Here is a 21548-nt window from a genome sequence, read left to right as displayed (position 1 = left end):
ATCATATAGTAGGGAATGATCTTTGCATTAATGTTAGAATAGAAGATGGAAGTGAGATATAGAGAACAGTGAGTGTTTTCAGACCAGAGTCTCGGGAATGTTCAACTAGCCTAGAAGGAGCAAGTCCGAAAGTCTAGTCCATTTGTAGAAGTGAATGGATACATGGGCATCAATTGTTTGTTATCATTGCTAGGAAACATGTTCTAGTCTGGGATGTCGAATATATCAACAGGAGGCAGAAGGTTCCATCTGGGGAGTGAATGATGAAGTTTCTGGGAATCTGTCATATATAAAGACTTTAAAATAAGTTGCAAATAAGAAAGGTGCCATTCTTTTAGGGTTGTGGGAAATCTCAATTTCAGCTAGCGAAACAACAACTTTATTAACCATTATTAACCATATAGAAGGTCACTCAACAACTTTATTAACCATTATTAACCATATAGAAGGTCACTCAAGGTTAGCACTAGCATGAGACTCCCAAATAAGTGAAGCAACAATTGATAAAGAGGGGAGAGAACAATTAACATTGAAATGGGCACTCAGTAAACCACTAAGAACATTTGTTAAGCAAATAGAAAAAACCTAACAAAATGGTTGAGCTCGTGAGAAAGCATTGGCTCAGACTTAAGTAGGGGAGTAATAATAATAATCTTTCTCTGAAATCGTGTTAAAAAAAATATATATCAATGTCTATTAATTATAAAAGGTACATATTTATTGACTCTTGCTTTTCATCTTCCCAATAAAGTCTTTTGGATTTTATTACTGTAAGAATTCATTTCCACTTTTTGCATCCATTCAAGTAAATTACCCAAATTTACATTACACCCGAGGATTATACTTAAACATTATTTATTTATATATATAAACTTATCTTTATTTTTTTCATAAGAAAATAAAATTGATGCATATCAATTTTTTCACAGCAATTCTTAACTTTGAATATCCTGGCAATGAATCCTTTTAAAATGGTAAGAAAAAATTAATATAAAAAATCTTTTGGAAAGTGAAAAATTGTAAGACAACTTTTTACAGTCAAATTTTTATTGGAGTTGTCTATAATGCGATTTTTTGGAGATTTCGGTGACGGAATCCGGCGGAAGAAATTGAGGTTAAATCTTGATTTGTTGCAGTTAAAATGGTTTTTTAACTGCATATTTGGATTCAGCACCCTGGAAAACCCCTGGGACGCTCTCATTGTGCAGAAACTAGCTATCAAACTTGCGATTCCAATAAATTCCTGCCGGATTTCGACCGGAAAAACCGGCCAGAAAAGCTTTCAAAAATTCGCGTTATATACCACTGCATTTTTATTCAGTTAAATGAACCTGCCCCGCCACACAAGTTTCCAGATGAGATAATGAATTTGTCCAGTACCTAAGTTACACAATCTAATGTAACTGCCGCTAAATGCCGACATCGTTTTATAAGATCGACATCTGTTGCCTAATGGGATGGAATATAGGCGATCATTAAGTAGCACAGTGAGGTTCTCATTCTTCGTTGTCTTCTGAGTTCACGTGGCGTCTCTGGTCAGAATCCGCTGCGCTGTACGAGGTCGGTGGGTTTACTGCAACTTGCGCAAGTTTACCGCATATATCCGTCGATTGACTTAAAGGATCTCTCGAAGGAATATGCCCATGGATTCTGATTACCTCAATCTAAATTCGTGATTATCTCCATGGATTCTGATAGCCTCCATCTAACTCCCGAGGTCCGTTTTAGAAGACCCTAATTAAACAGCTGCTCCGCTCACATAGTAGAACCCTGGATATGCTCAAATGTGGAACATCGCATTTTATATCTTTATTGAGTTGTGGTTGTTGCTAGCAGTGATCTTTTAAGGTAGGTGACAGACGCTTTGATCTATACGATCCCAAAGTTCCTCCAGCCAGACTCATTATAACTCTCAAAAGAGAAGTTGAACAATGATTCCAAAACTCCTCCAGTCAAACTCATTATGACCCTCCAAAATGGGGAATGAACGATGATTATAGAAATTAAAGCTTTCGAAAGGCGTCAGCTGTTATATTAAAGCTAATTTGTATTCCCACGTAACTGTAGATGCTTGGTAACCAGCAAGTGGATTAAAAAAGCTTTTCCAATCGTTCTCTCCTGCTACTCCTCACTATAAATGAAAGTCCTCACCCATAGCAACACAACGGTAGGTATTGTCATATTCATGGTCAGTCGTCCTTCCATCGGTCTGTCTCTGCTACGACTTTATCATCTTCTCTGTGTCGGAGTGTAAGTGACTATTCTGTGATAGAGGGAGGCTTTGGCAGCACGCAAAGTCAATCTCAGGTACTTACAAAACATTATTTTATCCCTGCAAAGCTAACATTATTTTATCCCTGCAAAGCTTTTGGGAGTGCAACAAAATTAGGTTTATATGGATACTGCTTCTCTAAATCCGAATACAATTAGGCTGGTGGGAAGTTCTACTCCCCACCTTCTACACGAGGAAGGAAAAATCGAGGAGGAGCTGAAAGGATTCATAAGAGTCTACAGAGACGGCTCTGTGGAGAGGTTCTCCTACTGTGTCTCCAATGTCCTCCCATCTGACAAACCAGATCAAGCCGTGGCTTCCAGAGATGCCGTCATAGATAAGGGCACTGGTGTATGGGCGCGCCTTTATCTTCCCAGATCAACTTCGGCTGATGTAAAAAAACGTGGAAAGTTGCCGGTTGTCATATACTTCCACGGGGGAGGATTCGTGTTGGGCTCGCCGGCCTGGTCTATTTACCATGCGTTTATTTTGAGATTGGCTTCTGAGATAAAATCGGTGATAGTTTCAGTAGGTTATAGGCTCGCTCCAGAGCATCGCGTCCCCGTGGCTTACGACGATTGTTTCAGTGCCGTCCAATGGGTTCGTCAACAAGCCGCCCGCGTCAGGCAATTGCAAGCAAAAACCGTTGACAAAACGGGGGAATCGTGGTTGAGATCGTATTGCGATTTTTCACGGTGCTTCTTGGCCGGAGACAGTGCGGGGGGTAACATCGTTCATCATGTTGCATTGCGTGCGGCGAGAGCGCATGTGAAACCTCTGCATATCAGAGGAGCGATTATCATCCAACCCTTCTTCGGCGGAGAGAGGTGCTCCAAATGGGAGTGCCAAACGATCGACCCAGGTCTATCCCAGAAATGGATCGACGTTTTCTGGAAGCTTTCGTTGCCCATGGGAGCCAATAAAGACCATTTCGCATGCAACCCTATTAGTTTGTCAAATCTGCAAGACGCGTTGTTGCCACCGGTCCTACTTTGCATCTCCGAGCGCGACGTTCTGCGACAGAGGAACATGGAGTACTTTGAAGCCCTCAAAAGGGGTGGTCAGAACGTGTGGCATGTGATGTTCAAGGACGTGGGACATGCGTTTCAAGTTCTCCAACCTCAGTCGCCACGAATCCAAGAATTGATAAAGGCCATAGACGACTTCATCAACAGATATCAACACGTCAACTAAAACACATAGTCTACTCTCCTCAAAACGCATAATCTACTCTCCTCAAAACGCTTTTTCGATTTTCTGTTGAATCTGTAAAAGCTTTTTCTTTGCTTCTGTTGAATCTGTAAAAGCTTTTTCTCTGTTATATTGAATGCGTGGAATTCAGAGCTGATTTTGTACAAATCGTGGGACCCGGGTTTGAGAACAAGTTACTGAAAGGCATCATCACCTTATAGAATTAACATATAATTCATGAGTTCGAATTCTTTGTATAAATCTGAAATTCAGAGCTGATTTTGTACAAATAATGGGACCAGATAAAGTTATTGAGAAGTATCGTTCCTTATAAATTCTGAAGTTATGAAGTTATAATTTTGTTGTGTAAATAAATTGTCCCTTTATTAAGCTTTAGCCATTTTTTTAAAGAGGGTTTTGTCGTTCCCTTATGGTTTAACATATAAATTCTGAAGTTCTGATTTTGTTGTGTATATTGGTTGTCCCTTTAATATGCTTTCGCCATTGTTTTTCAAGGGGAATTCGTTAAATTTATTATATTAACGGATGGATGTATAAAATGGGCTTGTGTAAGTATGAGATGGCATGTTTTGGAGTTTTTTTTTTGGCTAGAATATGGTTCATGGCTCACTTGTATTGTGGAGAGTTCTTTTAATAAATCTGGCTTTTATTTTAACAATATATATGGATTTAGTAACTTGAAAAATCCACATCTGTAGTGTAGATTATAGAAAACCAAAAAAGCTCCAAAAACATAAAACATCTAACCAATATACTACACTTCAGAGAGGAACCAACCAGAATTCCAAAAACATCTATCCAATAAACTCGACACTTCAGAGAGGAACCGACCAGAATCCTCTGAAATATTTACAGAAAGGATATCTTGATCAAACTTTTCACATACCTTCAAAAATAAAGATACAAAACAAAATCTTGATTATTTATTTTCCATCTAGCCTTCTCTCATATTATTTTATTTTAGTTTTTTACCATAGGCTTTATAAGAAACTGGCTTATAAAATACTCTAACAACGCCTGGCTCCGAGGATAGAACCGTCAATATTTGATGGTGGATCGTTCGTGTCAGAAAATTATATTGGAAACCTATGTACCAAAAACGCTGTAGCTCCCGCCGCTACGTATGATAGCGCCTATCAATTTCTGTAACTGAATGTCGCTGCTACACAGATCGGTTATGATGACTGCGTTTTCTAAAGAATTGGATGTATGAAAGGAGCTCCATCCTAACCAAATTTTTGCTTCCAAGTCCCTCAAAAATACAAACCGTTTACCAGAAAAAGAACGCAAAATGGAATATTTCAACGCAAAAAATATTAGTATTGGTTATTAACGAGTGTTACATATCCGCTTATATTTCAATTTTTAGTTAAACTTTTTAATTTTAAGATTGTCATAACTTCAGCACCAGTTTGGGTGAGATTGCCAAGCCTACTTTTGCATTGATGGAATCTCTCTTCGTTAAAAGCCATTGGAAATCAGAGGAATATGCCAGAACTACCTATGCACGCAAATGGACTTCAGTGCTGGATTCCCAGTTGAAATAAACCTAACAAGTGAAGACTATGTGCGAACCAGGAACTCAATTATGAAAGTGTCCTCTTCAGAGGTCGATCTGCTTTGAGACGGGCCATCTAGCCAAAAATTGCTCAAAAGTCTCCATAAAAATTCAGATCTATGTGGTGGGAAGGAGCACAAAAAGAACACTACACTGTCATCAAAGAAAAATACTTTAGAGAAAACTCTGAATCACAAGAAAGAAACAACTCTCAAGACAAGCAGGGAGAAAGCCCCGCCCCGCAACACAACAAAAAAGTAAACTCGACTCAAGCATCAACAGTTATGGGGATTCGGATACCTCACAAATTAAATCTTCATTTAACAACAAAGCATATCTCCTAGACCAAACTTCTTCTCCATTTATCTTCAAAAGGACGAACACAATAGATCGCGAAGCTAAGACACCAATGTCCCAACAACCAAAAGAGATGAAGGAGATGCAAGACACAGGAAGTTGGAAGACCATAAAGAAAAAAAAGAAATCTACACCATCAATCTCGCCAAGAAAGACTAGGCCCCAGACAATTAAAAACTAAGAAAATTATAGGTCCAATAAACCTAAGAAAATTATAGGTCCTATAGACCAATTTGATCAGTTAACCACTATCATCATCATCATTAAAAAAATTATAATTATATAATGAAAATCATAAAATTTTATTAATAAATTAAAAATCAATAAAAAAAATATTTTTATTTAATATAAATTATTTCATTTTTATTTAATACAAAATTTCTTAAATCATAATTTAATATTACATTAAATTTTGGAAATAAATTTTTACGGTCACCAACAAGGTCATGGAATGGGATGTTGTAAGGCATGACATTTCCGTGATCCACAACACTCTACAGATCACCACCCCAACTAATGCACACCATTAAATGGTGTCTCGAACGAGCCGCTTCTCAATTTCCATGTTATTCCGCATTGATTTCAATCATGTTGAAGGAAATTCTAAATCCGTAAGGCAGTCTCCATCTCTCGGCTTGTAGTAATGCTTCATATTTTTGCTTCGGCATCCATCCTTCGTCATTTTCCTTCGCCCACCATGACTTTTGTCTGAAATTCCTCCCTACTTGTCCGGTTTTCTTGCTCTGTATTTTCTCTCACCTTCCATCTGTGTCGATAAGAAGCACATAAATCTCCACGATCCTCTCACACTTGGACTTCGTCTTGGAAATGGGATGGCTTTGCAACTTAAATCCCTAAAACACGGGGAATAGAATAATAGGGGTAGACAAAATCACTATTTCTACATAGTGGATTTCTACTCGGCCATTAAGTTGCTCTTCGAAAAGAAGTTGCTCCTAGAAAAGTGTTGGTTGAGAAAGAAGATGCCAAGAACAATATTCTATATAGATTTATTGAACTAAAAGTTGTTACTGATCCATGTAGGAGGATGACTTCCTCACTAGGAAATGGGCTTGCCTCCAACTTAGTATTAAAGTTCTATTGCAAAATTGTAAACTATCTTATTGATCTAGACATTTTTTTATCAATCTAACTATCATGTTTCTTTATTCCTTGTCATATATGCGATGCTTAATTTTCTATGGTTTATCCTACTATAGTCTTATTATTACCTTGTAGTCATACTCTAGATTTACTAGTTCATCAAGTTGCTCCTCAAAAGGAAATTGCTCCTCTAAAATGAACTAAAGTTGCCACTGATGGATGTAGAAGGATGACTTCCTCACTAGGAAAAGGGCTTGCCTCCAACTCAGTATCAAAGCGTTCCTCCTCAAAAGGAAATTGCTCCTCTAAAATGAACTAGGAAAAGGGCTTGCCTCCAACTGAGTATCAAAGTGTTCCACAAAAGGAAATTGCTCCTCTAAAATGAACTAAAGTTGCCACTGATGGATGTAGAAGGATGACTTCCTCACTAGGAAAAGGGCTTGCCTCCAACTCAGTATCAAAGCTCCATTGCAAACATGTAAACTATCTCATTGACCTAGACACTTCCTTATCAACCTAATTATCATGTTTCTTTATTTGTTGTCATATATGTGATGCTTAATTTTCTATGGTTTATCCCACATATTGGATGACTATGATCTTTTTATTACCTTGTAGTCATACTGTAGATTGGTTTACATACTAGCAATTGGTTTTAATATCATTTGGGAAAATTTAAATATTTTTTTCAATGTTATGTTCCTATCACTAACATTATATTAAAAGTTGTAGTGACAATTTTTTTGGTCTATTTTCCCCATTAACAAAAAAAATAACATGTCAAAAATTTCTATAAATTTATAATAATGCAATGGAAACTTAACCCAAGGAAAATAATAATAATAATAATAATAATAATTCAGTTATGGGGTTGAAAGACACAATCTACAACGCAACATTAAGTGCTCACATGGAATTGGCACATGTTCCTTAAAAAAATATTCTAAATAAAAAACTAATGTGTATGCTAATAAAAACAAAAATGATTTTAGATATTTAGTTAGTTTTAATAAAAATCATTATAAAACATGGATAATCTCAATCTTATTGTACTGAATTGGTTCATTATTAATACTAATATTGAGTGTCAAAGAGATGTGGTAAAGATACTTCACTTTCACTCATGAGCTAAAAATAAAATATTTATATGTCTATGTTAAATAACATAATATTATATCAACTTTATATAGATTAAATAATTAAAACTAAAAAAAAATGTCTTTTGCTTCTCCTATAAATTGCAACACCCCAAGGTGCATGAAATTACTAAGGTTAATAAGTTAATTTATTATCTGTTACTTTAGTTTTTATTACATTATGTTGTGTAAACAATAAGTCGTTGAGGCTTGAAGGCCAAGAAAAATAAATTAAGGTTATCTAAATATTTGGTAATTATACCTTAAAAAAAAAAAATAGAAACTGTTTACAACAATTAAAAGAAACAGTTATAAAGATAGCTACCCAATCTACCTTGAAGGGAGATTTAGAGGGGAGATATCCTTGAGTTGGAGGAACCAGTGAGAAAATTCTCAAGAAAGACAGTGAGAAAAGAGTACAGGACTTGGGGGTAGGATTGGAGTCGAGGAACCCAAGGTACTTGACTGTAACTAGAAATCATTAACTAAAAATGCCCGGGGGAGAGTCTGGACGTAATTGCCAGAACTTGCAGCAGGGAGGAGAGACTTTCCAACGAGGATTGTTGGCTAGTTGTTGCTATTATTAAATCATATAAGTACCAAGAAATGCCTAATTTAAGAATTGGTACTATGTTATACAATAATAATTTAATTGATTAAGTAGCAACATCTTATTGTTTTCAGTATAAAGAAATTTCTGTGTATGTAGTACGGATAAGCAAGGAAGTTATTTAGAAAAAAAGATATATTAAAATAGTAGACAAAGTACATTTTCTTTCTCAGTACAGGAAACAACAAAAACTCTCTGATGAAATTATGCAAAGAATATTGCATGTAATTTCTGTATCTGAAAAATTCAACATAGTATTAAACAAATCAGCTTACGCTCCTAAATTATTCGGAATGAACTGTGCAAAACATTCATGGAATACACCCAAGGAATAATTATATTATGCATGCAAAGATCATGCACATATGTTACCTCTCCACATATTTAACTACAATATGCAACTAGGAAACACAATGAAGAACTCTTTGGAAAACATAGGTACCACCTCATCCGTCACTATGTAATATCTATCAATTTACGAATAAACCCTAGCGTAAACCCGCATTCTACAAACCCTTATCAAACAGTTAATCAATAAGGACCGAACAATATGCAATAAACCATAATGATATGAGTTTCGAACAGAGGCAACCGATCCGTAGTGAAATATGAAACGAGATACCCAAATATCAGTTAACTTAACAATGTATGATATATAAGCATAAAATCCACTATGAACAAGTAGTTATAGTTCCAGAATGACCCTTCGAGTCATTATGACCAAAATCTCAGCGTTCTCAGCTAATAATGTAATTGACATAAGAACCATTGCAAAAACAAAAACAAATATGTTCAGGAATTGGTAAATCTTTCCCATAATGCACAAACCACACCCAGAGTCCGTTGACTCACTTAAATAGCTAAATAATTTAGGAGTACAAGAAATTTAGGTATCTTTCTGAGGTTGAATCGATGGAACATTAAAACCCTCTTAAACTAAATTTCTGAGGACCAGAATGCCAACCTGGAAAATGACCAGCAAAACCATAAGAGTTTGAATCTTGAAGGGTGAGTTCTAGGCTTGCGCAAACAAGATAGGGCATAGAGAGTACCTGTCACAAACCACATTCAAGCATAGAATTATTACACGACCATTTAACAGAGATAAGGAATGTGAAAATGCATGTTTAGTTTAAGCAGAATGATACATGAAGCTGGAGGATGGACTCTCCAAACGACCACCTACACACTCACCGAAACCCTTAATAATCATTCTAAGCTCAAGAAATTGTAAGAAATCATAAGCCGTCGAGTTAACGAAGTTTACCTTCCGAACCCTAGAGTAAAACCATTGCCATCACTGCGAGAGACCTTCACAGATGTAGCAATCCATCAGCCTCGGCAAGAGCCATGTCTTCCTCAAAACTAAAAGCACTATAGATAGTTTGTATCAAACAACAATTGCCTTCTACGGACCAGCCATCATAACCAGTGCAAGCCGCAGGAGGAGGGACTGCCTCACTGTAACACTCGTCGAGTCATTTTGCCATTGCAGAGCAGCAAGAAGCCGTGGACAAAAGGTAACAATGAATCCACAGGATGCTGGGTGTGAGGAAGCGGTTAGGTGATAAAACCCTAAACAACCATCACCGTTGGATCGCTAGACAAGAATCAACGGAGGTGAGGTGGAATATATGGCATTAGAATAATGAACCAGGTAGCGATCGAATTTAATATCCTTGGTTGAGATCACGCCACGAATCCCCGCATATGAAGACCAACTCAACCACAGCAGGGCAGTAAATGCCATAGTACTGAAGGCAATTTGATCCATTAACATTAACCTCCGTGACAGGATGGAAAACTGTGCATGCATTAAGCACATACAACTAGAGGGTGAGCTGACCGACTTTACGATAGCCACAAATCATATCAGAAATTTAAATGCACAAAAATAAATATGTATCGATAATCAAGTTTCGGGGTAAACGAAATTTTTATTCTTTTATTTTTTATTTATTATGTTATTTTGTTAAAAGTGATTGTTACAAATGATATCAAAGCTCATGTTTTTAGCTGAGACTCTCTGGGATGTAAGTACAACTATACCTGAAATAAATATGTTGAGTATATGAAAATATATATAATAATTAACTATTTAAATGTATCTGTAAACACAGAGACTGTGACATGAAAAGAAAGTTCAGAATGCAGAGGAGCTCTGGACCACCTAAATCGCCCAAAACAACATATGTGAATGCTAATCTGGATATTTGGATACAACTGGGTGAGGAATCCCGGCAAGCTAATGCAATGTTACTCGAAATTGTACAACAATTGCGTGCAGAAATGGAAAATTTAAGAACGGATAATGAACGGATGCGTTTAGAACAAGAAAGAATTCTAAGAAATCTATCCAATCGACAGAATCAACGCCACCCAAACCCCAGTGCAAAAGACCGGGAAAAGACCCCGACAGCTCACCACGGAGAAGAAAATGCTGAGTCAACTGAAAAACATAGGGAAGATGAAGAAGGATGTTCAGACAATGTCTCTGACCAGTGTAAAAACAAAAGACAAAATTCAGAACAAAAGTTAGAATTACAAGGAGAATTTAAAAATATTAAGCCCTCACTCTTTGAGGGAGAATTTGAAGAGGCAATGCCTGGTTAATTGATATGGGCAAGTACTTTAAGAGTTATGAGTACATTGACAAACTAAAGGCACGATTGGAAGTTTATCAGCTAAGAGGTAAAGCGACCCTCTAGTGGGAGGAAATCAAGATGGTAAGAAAAATTGACGAAGAGCAGGTTACATGGAATGAGTTTCAAAAACATTTTAAAGACAAGTATCTAACTGAGCGCTATTATGATGAAAAAGAAAAGAATTTCATGAGTTAAGATTGGGAACCTTAACCATGGATGAATACATGTCCTGATTCAAATCCTTACTACGCTATGTGCCTTACATGCAAGAGGAAAAGGCCAAAATTCAGCGCTTCATTAGCAGCTTACCCAACATTATGAAGGAAAAACTGGAATTTGACTACCCAATGATAATGGACGATGCCATGTGGAAAGAAAGCCCAGATTTGTTATCAGCAAATGAAATAGAAGAATGAAGGACCAAAAGGGTGGTTGAATAGGAAGGGTAGAAGCTTGATTCCAAACAGACACCGAAAATTTGCTAATAGCAGGAATGTACAACAAAATCCTTTCAGCAAGTTTCCAGCTAGGAATCAGCGCAAAACTGGACATTTTGAAAACAGGCCAGTAGAGGGAGTCACTAGATCTATCAACGATCTACAATCAAACGTCGCTCCATTGCTGATGATGCGGAGAACCCCGTTATTACAAAAATTGTCTGCACATGGCTAGAAAATAACAGTTATCAAATATGCAAGAAGAATCCACGGTTAGGGAAGTGGAAAGGAGCATGCCCAAAATTAATGCTGCTTTGGATGATCATTAGGAAGAATTTCAGCCCACAATGATCGAATGTGAAGGTATGATTGCTAAGAATCCTGTCTCTATTTTATTTGATCCAGGTGCTAGCTTAAGCTATGTTAGTTCTATGGTGGTAGAAAGTCAACTACCGGGCAAAAAAATTTCAAAACCTTGGCTAGTTCAATTAGCCACTGTGACAAAAAGAAGGGTAAGCACAAAAACAGAACGATGTCCCATAACCGTTGCAGGGCAACCTATTTATGTTGACCTTAATATAATTCCTTTGGGTTCTTATGATATTTTAATTGGGATGGACGGGTTGGAAAGATGTTGGTCCCTAGTGGACTGTAAACATAAAATTGTAAGTTTTATTTCTGAATCAGGCCAAAGGAAGGAACTCCAAGGAATAAAAGCCAACACCAAGTTATGTCCTATTACTGCTAATCAGTTAGGAAAATGTATCAAAAAAGGCTGTCAAATATATGATGTTCAAGTGGGGTTTACCAATACCAAAAATAAAATGACCTCCTTGGAAAACATTCATGTCATTCAGGAATTTGTTGATGTGTTTCCAGAATACATTCCAGGTTTACGTTCAAAATGTGATATTGATTTCAGTATTGAGCTCATTCCGGGTGCAGCCCATATATCCAAGGTCCCTTACGCATGAGCATACCTGAGTTAACAGAACTCAAAATGTAGCTTCAGGAGCTCCTAGACAAAAAGTATATCCGTCCTAGTGTGTCTCCTTGGGGAGCTCCCATATTATTTGTACAAAAAAAGGACGCGACCCTGAGATTATGTGTCGATTATCATCAGTTAAACAAGCTGACCATTAAGAATAAATATCCTTTGCCCCGTATTGATGATCTATTTTATCAGGTACAAGAAGCTAAAGTGTTCTCAAAAATCAACTTAAGATCGGGCTACCATCAAATAAGAATAAAAGATGAGGACATTTACAAGACAACATTCCGTACCCGTTATGGTCATTACGAGTTCGTAGTGTTTCCATTTGGCCTCACAAATGCCCCAACCACCTTTATGAGTTTGATGCATGGTATTTTCCAGCCCTACCTTGATAAATTTGTACTGATTTTCATTGATGACATTTTAATATACTCTAAGAATTAGGAGGAGCATAAAGAACATCTGAGAATAGTATTACAAACGCTGCGGGAAAATCAGTTATATGCTAAATTCAGCAAGTGTGAATTTTTTCAAAGATCAGATTTAGTACTTGGGTCACGTTATTTCAGCCAATGGAATAGTGGTAGATTCGGAGAAGATCAAAACAATTATGGAATGGACAACCTTAAAGAACGTCATTGATATCAGATCATTCTTGTGTTTAGACAGGTACTAATGTCGATTCATTGAGGGATTTTCAAAAATCGCCTTTCAAATGACCTTATAGGAAAAGGGGCGCACTTTCAAATGGATATCCGAGTGTCAGCAACATTTTGAAAAGCTGAAACTTCTGCTTACCACCACACCAGTGTTAAAAGTGGCAGATCTACAAAAGTCTTTCATGGTTTGCACAGATGTAAGTAAAGAGGGTGTAGGTGGAGTGCTGACACAAGAAGGAAAGGTTATTGCTTATGAATTATGGAAATTTAAGGAATGTGAACAATGATATTCCATGTATGACCTCTAGTTGACAGCTGTAGTGCATGCACTTAAAATGTGGCAACACTACCTGCTGGGGAAGAAATTCCTACTATTAAGTGACCATAGCAGTTTTAAAAATTTCTTCAACTAGTCTATATTAAATGCTCGACAGGCTAGATGGACAACATTCTTAAGTGAATTCGACTTCAACATGAAACATCTTAAAGGAAAGGAAAATTAGGTGGTCGACACATTGAGCAGAAAAGGACATTGCATTTATGAGGTCCAAATGAGCCAAGCAAGCTCAAATATCCCTAAAATCATAAAGGAAGCAACTATGAAAGATCCAGAGTATACCTCCTCTAGCAACAAACAAGGGAGGCCCTGTTGGAAAAGGAAGCATCCGAATTTGAAATAGATTTTGATAATCTTCCTACTTTTAAAAAACAGAATTTATGTCCCTAACCAAAAATCGGTTAAACAATTGATATTAGATGAATTTCATAGAAAATCATGTGCTGGTCACTCAGGGTACCAAAAATTATTTTCAGCCATCAAAAAAGGGTATTAATGGCCCATATTAAGGAAGGATGTCACTGAATATTTGTCCAAATGTTTGGAATGCTAGTTGGTGAAGGCAAATCATTAGCATCTCATAGGTTTGTTGTAGCCATTGCGCATTCCAGAATGGAAAGGGGAGACCATATCTATGGATTTTATCATAGGCTTACCTCGTACCAGAAAGAAACATGACTCAATTATGGTGGTAGTAGACAAGTTGAGTAAAACTGCTCACTTTATACACGTGAAATCCACTAACAAAACTGTGGAGATCACAGACATATTTATGAATGATATTTTACATTTACACGCAATACCCAAAGTGGTAATCTTTGATAGAGAAGTAAAATTTACATCCACCTTATGGAAAAATATCTTTTTGGGATTACGTACTCAGATCCAATTTAGTGTCGCCTACCACCCCCAAACAAACGGACAAACTGAACGAGTAAATCAGGTGCTAGAGGACATGCTACACATGTTTGTAATGTAGCAACCACATAAATGGTAGGATTATCTCCATTTAGTGCAATTTTCATATATTAATGGACATCATGAATCATTGGGCATGAGCCCCTTCGAGGTGTTGTATGGAAGGAAGTACAGGGTACCCATATACTGGAATAACCCATTTAATAAACTAACATTGGGGCCTGACATGCTACTATGTACTTTGGGCTCCCATAGCAAGGTACGATCCATGAGATAAAACCTCTCAATGGACCCTACCAAATTTGGGCCTTCATGGGACTATCACTTCACATCGCCTCACCTCACACCTGGAGGTACTGGTACATGTGATCTGTCTACCCATTGGCTCAAAATTTCCCCCTACTGGAGATCTCTGCATGAGTGGCTGCCTCCACTCTATTTCCTTTCAGCATTTCTAATTGTGGCTCCTCCACAATTTTTTGAGACCTCTTCTGGGACTACATGTTGAGAGGTAATTTACTCTCCCTCTCAACCACCAAGTCTCTAACATTTTCCTTGCTCCTCAAGGCTTTGCATGCATCTTGAACCTCAAGAGCATATAGGTTCTTAACCTGTGAACCGATCTGTTTCACCTGTCTCGTGGTGATGTGTGTAAGGAAAACCTTTCCCTTACTAAAAATAACATCGTAGCCTTTGTCCTCCAATGTCAAGATTGATAGCAAGTTCTTCTTTAGTCCAGACACATACTTCACATCTGTTAAGGTGATAAGAGTTCCGTACTCCCTTTGAAAAGAAACTGTACCCACTCCTGAAACGCTATACCTTTCATCGTCACCCATCTCTATGCGCATCTTGAGGTCTTTCTTCTCCAAGCTACTGAATAAACTTTTATCGCCGACAATGTGGAATGAGGCTCCACTATCAAGATACCAACCACAACCCATCATTGATGAAACCATGCATGCGATGAGGGTGAAGTCCATCTCGAATTGAGAGGGTAATGCCTCAACTTCAGATCCTTCTGAGGATCCCTTCTTAGACTTCCTCAATTGGCAATTAGTCACATAATGTCCCATCTCGTGATAATTAAAGCATCTAACATTAGACTTGTCAACCTTCTTCCCTCCATGAGAAGAATTCGATTTGGAATGAGAATCCTTCTCCTTCCCTTTCCTTGCCTTACTCGCTAAGGCCAGATTTTCTTCATCATCATCCTTGGATGAGGAACCATCTTGAGTGCTCCTCCTGATCTCCTCCTGCATGAGATCCGACCACAGTCGTTCCCAATCTGGCGGTTTCTCCCTTCCATTCACAGAGTCCTAGTAGCTATTCAATCTGTTTGGAAGGCCAAGGAGAGTGATGCTCACCATATCATCATCAACAATAGTTATTCCCACACTGCTAAGCTCATCTCTACAAGTGGTGAGCTTGTTCAAATATGTGGAAATAGTATCGCCATTCTCCATCTTAACTCTTTGAAGCTTATCTTTGAGCGCCAATTTCCTCTGATCGCTACTATTCTGGTGGAGGTCCTTCAATGTGTTCCACATTGAATATGGAGTATCATTCCCATGGAGACTCGAGACAATATGGTCTCGAACTCCCTCAAGGATGATCTGTGTCACCCTTGCCACACACTTCATACACTCAGCCAACTCTTGTGCATTATTTGAAGCTGGCTTTTGGATTTCTTGATCAATGAAATCCTTCACGCCATTGTCTTCTAATACGACCTGCATGCGATCTCTCCATGCTATGTAATTCAAGCTTCCATCCAAGGCATACTTGAGTCTCAAGCCATAGAACGCCATTGACCAACCTTGAAGTATGAGATGAATTCGATTTGCACCTACAACCCTGAACATCAAACTTCGAATTCTCTTCTTAGTATACTATTCACAACTCCGATAAACTTTTCTCCGATACCATGTAAAAATTCTGTCTACAAATCATTTTTGTAGATCTACTGCAGGTTAACTCGATACTGCAATATAACCAAATAAAAATACAATAACCTACTTATACTATCGATTTGCGAAAGCTTAAATATTTGAACAAGAATGAGCTGAACACATATAACCAGAAGAAGAATCAATGCACATGAAACACAAAAAGTACTTAGGGGAAAGCCTTAGCTAAAAACCCCACTATCTGTATTATCATACAAGGTGGAAATATCTCAGAATTACACAAAGCGTTAGCTCTCATAGCTAGCCAGCTCTCAGTATAATCCTCCTGGATGCTCACAGGGAATCAAGGTTTCTCACAAACCTTCTCCTATGCCCTCCAAGCCTCCTATTTCCTTGCGTAGTTTCTCCTAGGTGATCCTGCCGTTACCAAGTGGAACACTGATCTCACACCCTGTAAAATAGCACAATCCTCAAGGAACCTTATTCCTTCTGCATGGATGAGTTTCCTTTATAGGAAAACACATGCAACTGATAGTAACCAGTCCTCGACATTTAGCACAACTGGGTCTTTCTTTGAATAGACATGCATGAGCTTTTGATGAGGGAATATTCAGTTATCTGGAGTACAATAGTTGAGTACAGTGGTTGAGTGGCCTGGGTGCAGGCGATATAGAAAAACGACCAAATCTTGATATAATATATTCTAACTCGGGCTGAATTTCTCTTTCTGTTTCAATTAGTGTATCAGTCATCTATTTTTAGATTGACAGCTTCATGAGGTTCCCTTTTTTCCTTCAAATCACCATGCTTTCCTTCTTAATCACCCCAACCCTTGTTATCAGGCACAATTTATTACATAGAGCCTTTTATCCTCTATCGGGACTATAAATCCCATAGGAATTATAAAAATAGACTATCGTTGCTTTAAAAAAAGGAAAATGCATTTAAAACGCAATATACACAGTCAGAGGGCTTTTGTTCCAAAGGAACAGAAATACACTATCGGCGCTTTAAAACCACTATAGTGTTAATTCTAAAGAATTACACTATCGGCGCAAGATTTCAATGAGATGCATTATATGCAATTTAACACTATCGACAATTAACCATCCGCCCTTACAATGCTCCTTCCTCCGATGCAATAACACATAGTATAATCAGAGATCACAATCGGCAACTCCAATATTCTAAAGGCTTGCTCCTCCTGCTCTGATCTTGCGATGCGATAACAATCACAGACCTGATATGCTATCAAAGCCTCCCTACAATATTTTGGCTCCACTAGTGTCACGCTATCAGATTTTGGTGCTCCAAAGGTTTTTCTCTCCCCCTCCAACTCAACAATGTGATATAGGTTTCGGACCTGATGAGAGTATAATCCCTGTACAATAAAATTTCAAGTCTGGAACTCTACTCCAGCTAAGTATTTTCACGGCTTCTCTGTGTAAAACAGAGTTTTTCCCATGGAACTCTGTAAATCAAATCAAGAAGCCAGGGCTTGCAGATATGAAGGAAACGCAATCTAAAGGCTTCAGTCAATGTATTAATTGGAAAACAAGGTTAATTCATTGATATTCAGATTGAGAAGAAAGAAACTAAAACTGATACATGCATACAATTAACAGTTAACAGAGAACCATAAATTCCAATGCACAGAGAGAGTGTTTTCAAGATCACAATCTCTCTGAGCCAACCCCCCACATAGATAAGTCCCGTTCTTTCCTTTATAAAATAATAGATAAAGCTTACTTAGTCCTTATCCCTTTACAAAAGCATGCCAATACATATCTACTGGTTCATTTTAGCAACCAATTTCTAAAACAGAAACTTACTTATTATGATTTAACAGTTCTGCGACACATCCACTCAAGAACCTCCACTACAACTTATCCATCCAAAAATAATTTCCATCACAATCTTATTCTTAATTATATCCCTATCCTAAGCTAGAAAAGCATGGAAATTGATGGCTAAAGGACCCCACTCCTTTGCCTGTAGATTTTTTTTGGATTTTTGGAATAAGTTTGAAGATTTTTCCCTTCAAGTCACATGCTCCAGCATCAGACTCCTAAGGATAAAATTCTTCATGGGCTCCTGTCCATGAGCTCATATGCAGAACTTCCCAATTTCTATAGCATTTTTTTTGTAACCCAAGTAGCTTCAGTGGTTGGGTGGTCCTTCCATTTTACCAAATACTAAAAGTACTCTCATCCCCTTGTTTTCTTAAACACCGTCTTGTCCAGAATTCTTTCTGGTTGCAATTCCTTTGTTGTGGGTAACTGTTTTACCTATTCAATCTCTTATGTCTCTTGATCTTGCGTTGTATCATCTGAAGTTTCACCTTCATACTTGTACAGGTCTGCAACATTAAAAATTGGAGATATTCCAACATCAGGGGGTAGTTCAACCTCATATGCATTTGCAGAAAAATTTCTTAATACTCTACATGGTCCAATTTTCTTGAACTTCAATTTGTTATACTCCCTCTTTGGAAATCTTTCTTTTCTGAGGTGTGCTAATACCAAATCTCCAACTTCAAAGTTCATTTCTCTTCTTCTCATGTCTGCTCTGGTCTTGTATTTGATGTTGCTATCCTGTAGCTGTTGTTTCACTTGTTCATGTATTGCTTGCATTTCTGAAGCAAAATATTCTTCCTATGCACTTCTCAGCTCTTCTTTTCGCAAGTTTGATACTCCTCTTGGATGCATTCCATAAACAATATGGAATGGAATCTGTCCTATGCTCCTGTTAGGTGAGTCATTATATGCATATTCAGCTTGTGCCAACACTTGAGCCCACTGCTTTGGATGTTTTGCAATAAGACTCCTTAAAAGATTGCCCAAACTCCTGTTCACAACTTCAGTCTGTCCATGAGTTTGTGGATGATAGGTGGAGCTGAAACTTAGTTTAGTTCCAAACTTCTTCCATAATTTCCTCCAGAAATTTCCAACAAATTTGGAATCTTTGTTTGAGACAATACTCTTAGGAAACCCATGCAATCTTACAACCTCCTTAAAAAACAAATTAGCTATGTGAGAAGCATCACTAGTTTTATAACATGGAATAAAGTGTGCCATTTTTGAAAATTTGTCTACTATAACAAAAATTGAATCATTACCTCTTTGAGTATTTGGTAAGCCCAAAACAAAATCCATACTTACCATATCCCAAGGCCTATCTGGAATTGGTAATGGAACATACAGACCTGTGTTTTGGATTCTTCCCTTAGCATATTGACATATTTTACAAGTTCTCACATACTTTTCCATATAAAATCTCATTTTTGGCCAAAAATAAAATCTGTTCAACTATTCAAAAGTCTTCTCTATGCCAAAATGTCCTGCAAGTCCTCGACTATGTTTTTCTTTGATTAAATTCTCCCTCATTGAACATTTTGGTATGCACAACTGATTTCTCTTAAACAACAGTCCATCTTGTAAGAAATAATCCAACCAATTATTCCTATCCATCAAAACATGATTCTTACAAGTTTCAATTGCCTCTCTAAAATCTGAATCTGTCTCATATAAATCTTTAACAAAATCAAATCCTAACACTTGAATTTGACTCTCTTGCAGTAATATATTTCTCCTACTTAAGGCATCTGCAACTTTATTTGATTGGCCATTTATATGTTTCAAAACAAAATGGAAACCTTGAAGATACTCTACCCATTTAGCATGTTTCTGGCTAAGTTTTGGTTGCTGCATAATATACTGTAGTGCATGGTTATCTGAATAAAGGATAAATTCTTTTGACATTAGATAATGCCTCCATTTCTTTAATGACTGCACAACTGCATAGAACTCCTTATCATAAGAAGAATACTTCTTTTTGGAATCATTTAGCTTTTCACTAAAATAGGCTATAGGTCTATCTTCCTGACTTAAAACACCTCCAATTGCTTCTCTGCTGGCATCACACTTCACTTGGAAAGGCTTACTAAAATCAGGTAGAACCAAAATAGGTTTTTCAATGATTTTCTTCTTTAACAGCTGAAAATTCCTTTTTGCTTCAGCAGTCCATCTAAATGGCCGTTTGTCCTTCTTTATGGTCTCAATAATAGGTGCATTGATCTTACTAAAATTCTTGATGAATTTTCTATAAAAGCTAGAAAGACCATGAAAACTTCTTACCTCAAAAACACTCTTGGGTGAAGGCCACTCCATGATTGCCTTGATCTTCTCTGGATCCATCTTCAGCCCTTCAGCAGAAATAACAAAACCCAAGTACACTAGCTCCTCTTTCATGAATGAACACTTCTTCAAATTCAGCAATAATTTCTCTTGTTGTAGCCTTTGTAAGACATAATTCAGATGTCTCATGTGCTCCTCCTTAGACCTGCTATAAACTAATATATCGTCCAGATATACTATTACAAATTTACCAATAAACTCTTTAAGAACTTCATTCATGAGTCTCATAAACGTACTTGGTGCATTTGACAACCCAAAAGGCATTACTCTCCACTCATACAATCCCTCATTTGTCTTAAAGGCAGTTTTCCACTCATCCCCTTCTCTTATCCTTATCTGATGATACCCACTTTTAAGATCTAGTTTTGAAAAATACTTTGCTCCACTCAAGCAATCCATTAAATCTTCAATTCTAGGTAAAGGAAAACTATACCTGATTGTGATTTTATTGATGGCCCTTGAATCTATACACATTCTCCAACCTCCATATTTCTTTGGACTCAACACTGTTGGTATTGCATAAGGACTCAAGCTTTCTCTGATCAGCCCTTTGTCAAGAAATTCTTGCACTTGCTTCCTAACCTCTTCATTTTCTGTAGGAGTCATTCTGTAAGCTGCTTTGTTAGGTAGAATTTCTCCAAGAATCAAATCTATATGATGGATAATTCTCCTAATGGGTGGTAACTCATTAGGCAAATCATCAATAATAATATCACAATAGTTCTCCAACATTTCTTGAATTTCAATGGGTAAATCAGAAACTGTAGTAAAAGTGATTATTACCTTGGGCTTGCAAATTACAGCAAAATTTACCTCATTCTCTTCAATTTGCTTCAAGTATTCCTTTCCTCCTAGTAATAGATTTTTTGGATCAATTTTCTTTCCTGATACATCTTCTTCCTGCAGAGGCAGCAACGTATGATTGATACCATCCTTTCTAAACTTGTAGGTGTTTCTTTTCCCATCATGCATAGCTCCTCTGTCATATTGCCAAGGTCTTCCAAGCAATATGTGATACACATCCATTGGCATGACATCACATACAATTTTATCTTTATACTTGCCCAACTGAAAATCCACTTCACACTGTTCATTCATTAACAATTGATGTCCCTTTTGTAACCATGAAAACTTGTAAGGTGTTGGATGTTTCATTGTATTTAGCTTCAATTTCTCCACCACTTTTGTAGAGACGAAATTATC

General features: G+C 37.3%; 1 pseudogene; it reads left to right on the top strand.

The window, feature by feature from the left end:
* Positions 1-2395: 2395 nt before the first annotated feature.
* LOC149185104 (putative carboxylesterase 6 pseudogene) lies at positions 2396-3486 on the top strand (annotated as a pseudogene).
* The last annotated feature ends 18062 nt before the right edge of the window (positions 3487-21548 follow it).

The sequence above is a fragment of the Pinus tabuliformis genome, chromosome 3_2 (genome assembly GCF_031772625.1).
Source record: "Pinus tabuliformis cultivar Carrire ecotype Pingquan chromosome 3_2, CPIR1, whole genome shotgun sequence".
NCBI classification, from domain to species: Eukaryota; Viridiplantae; Streptophyta; class Pinopsida; order Pinales; family Pinaceae; genus Pinus; species Pinus tabuliformis.
Note: the sequence above shows the minus strand (reverse complement) of the source record. Positions and strands in the feature narration are given on the sequence as shown.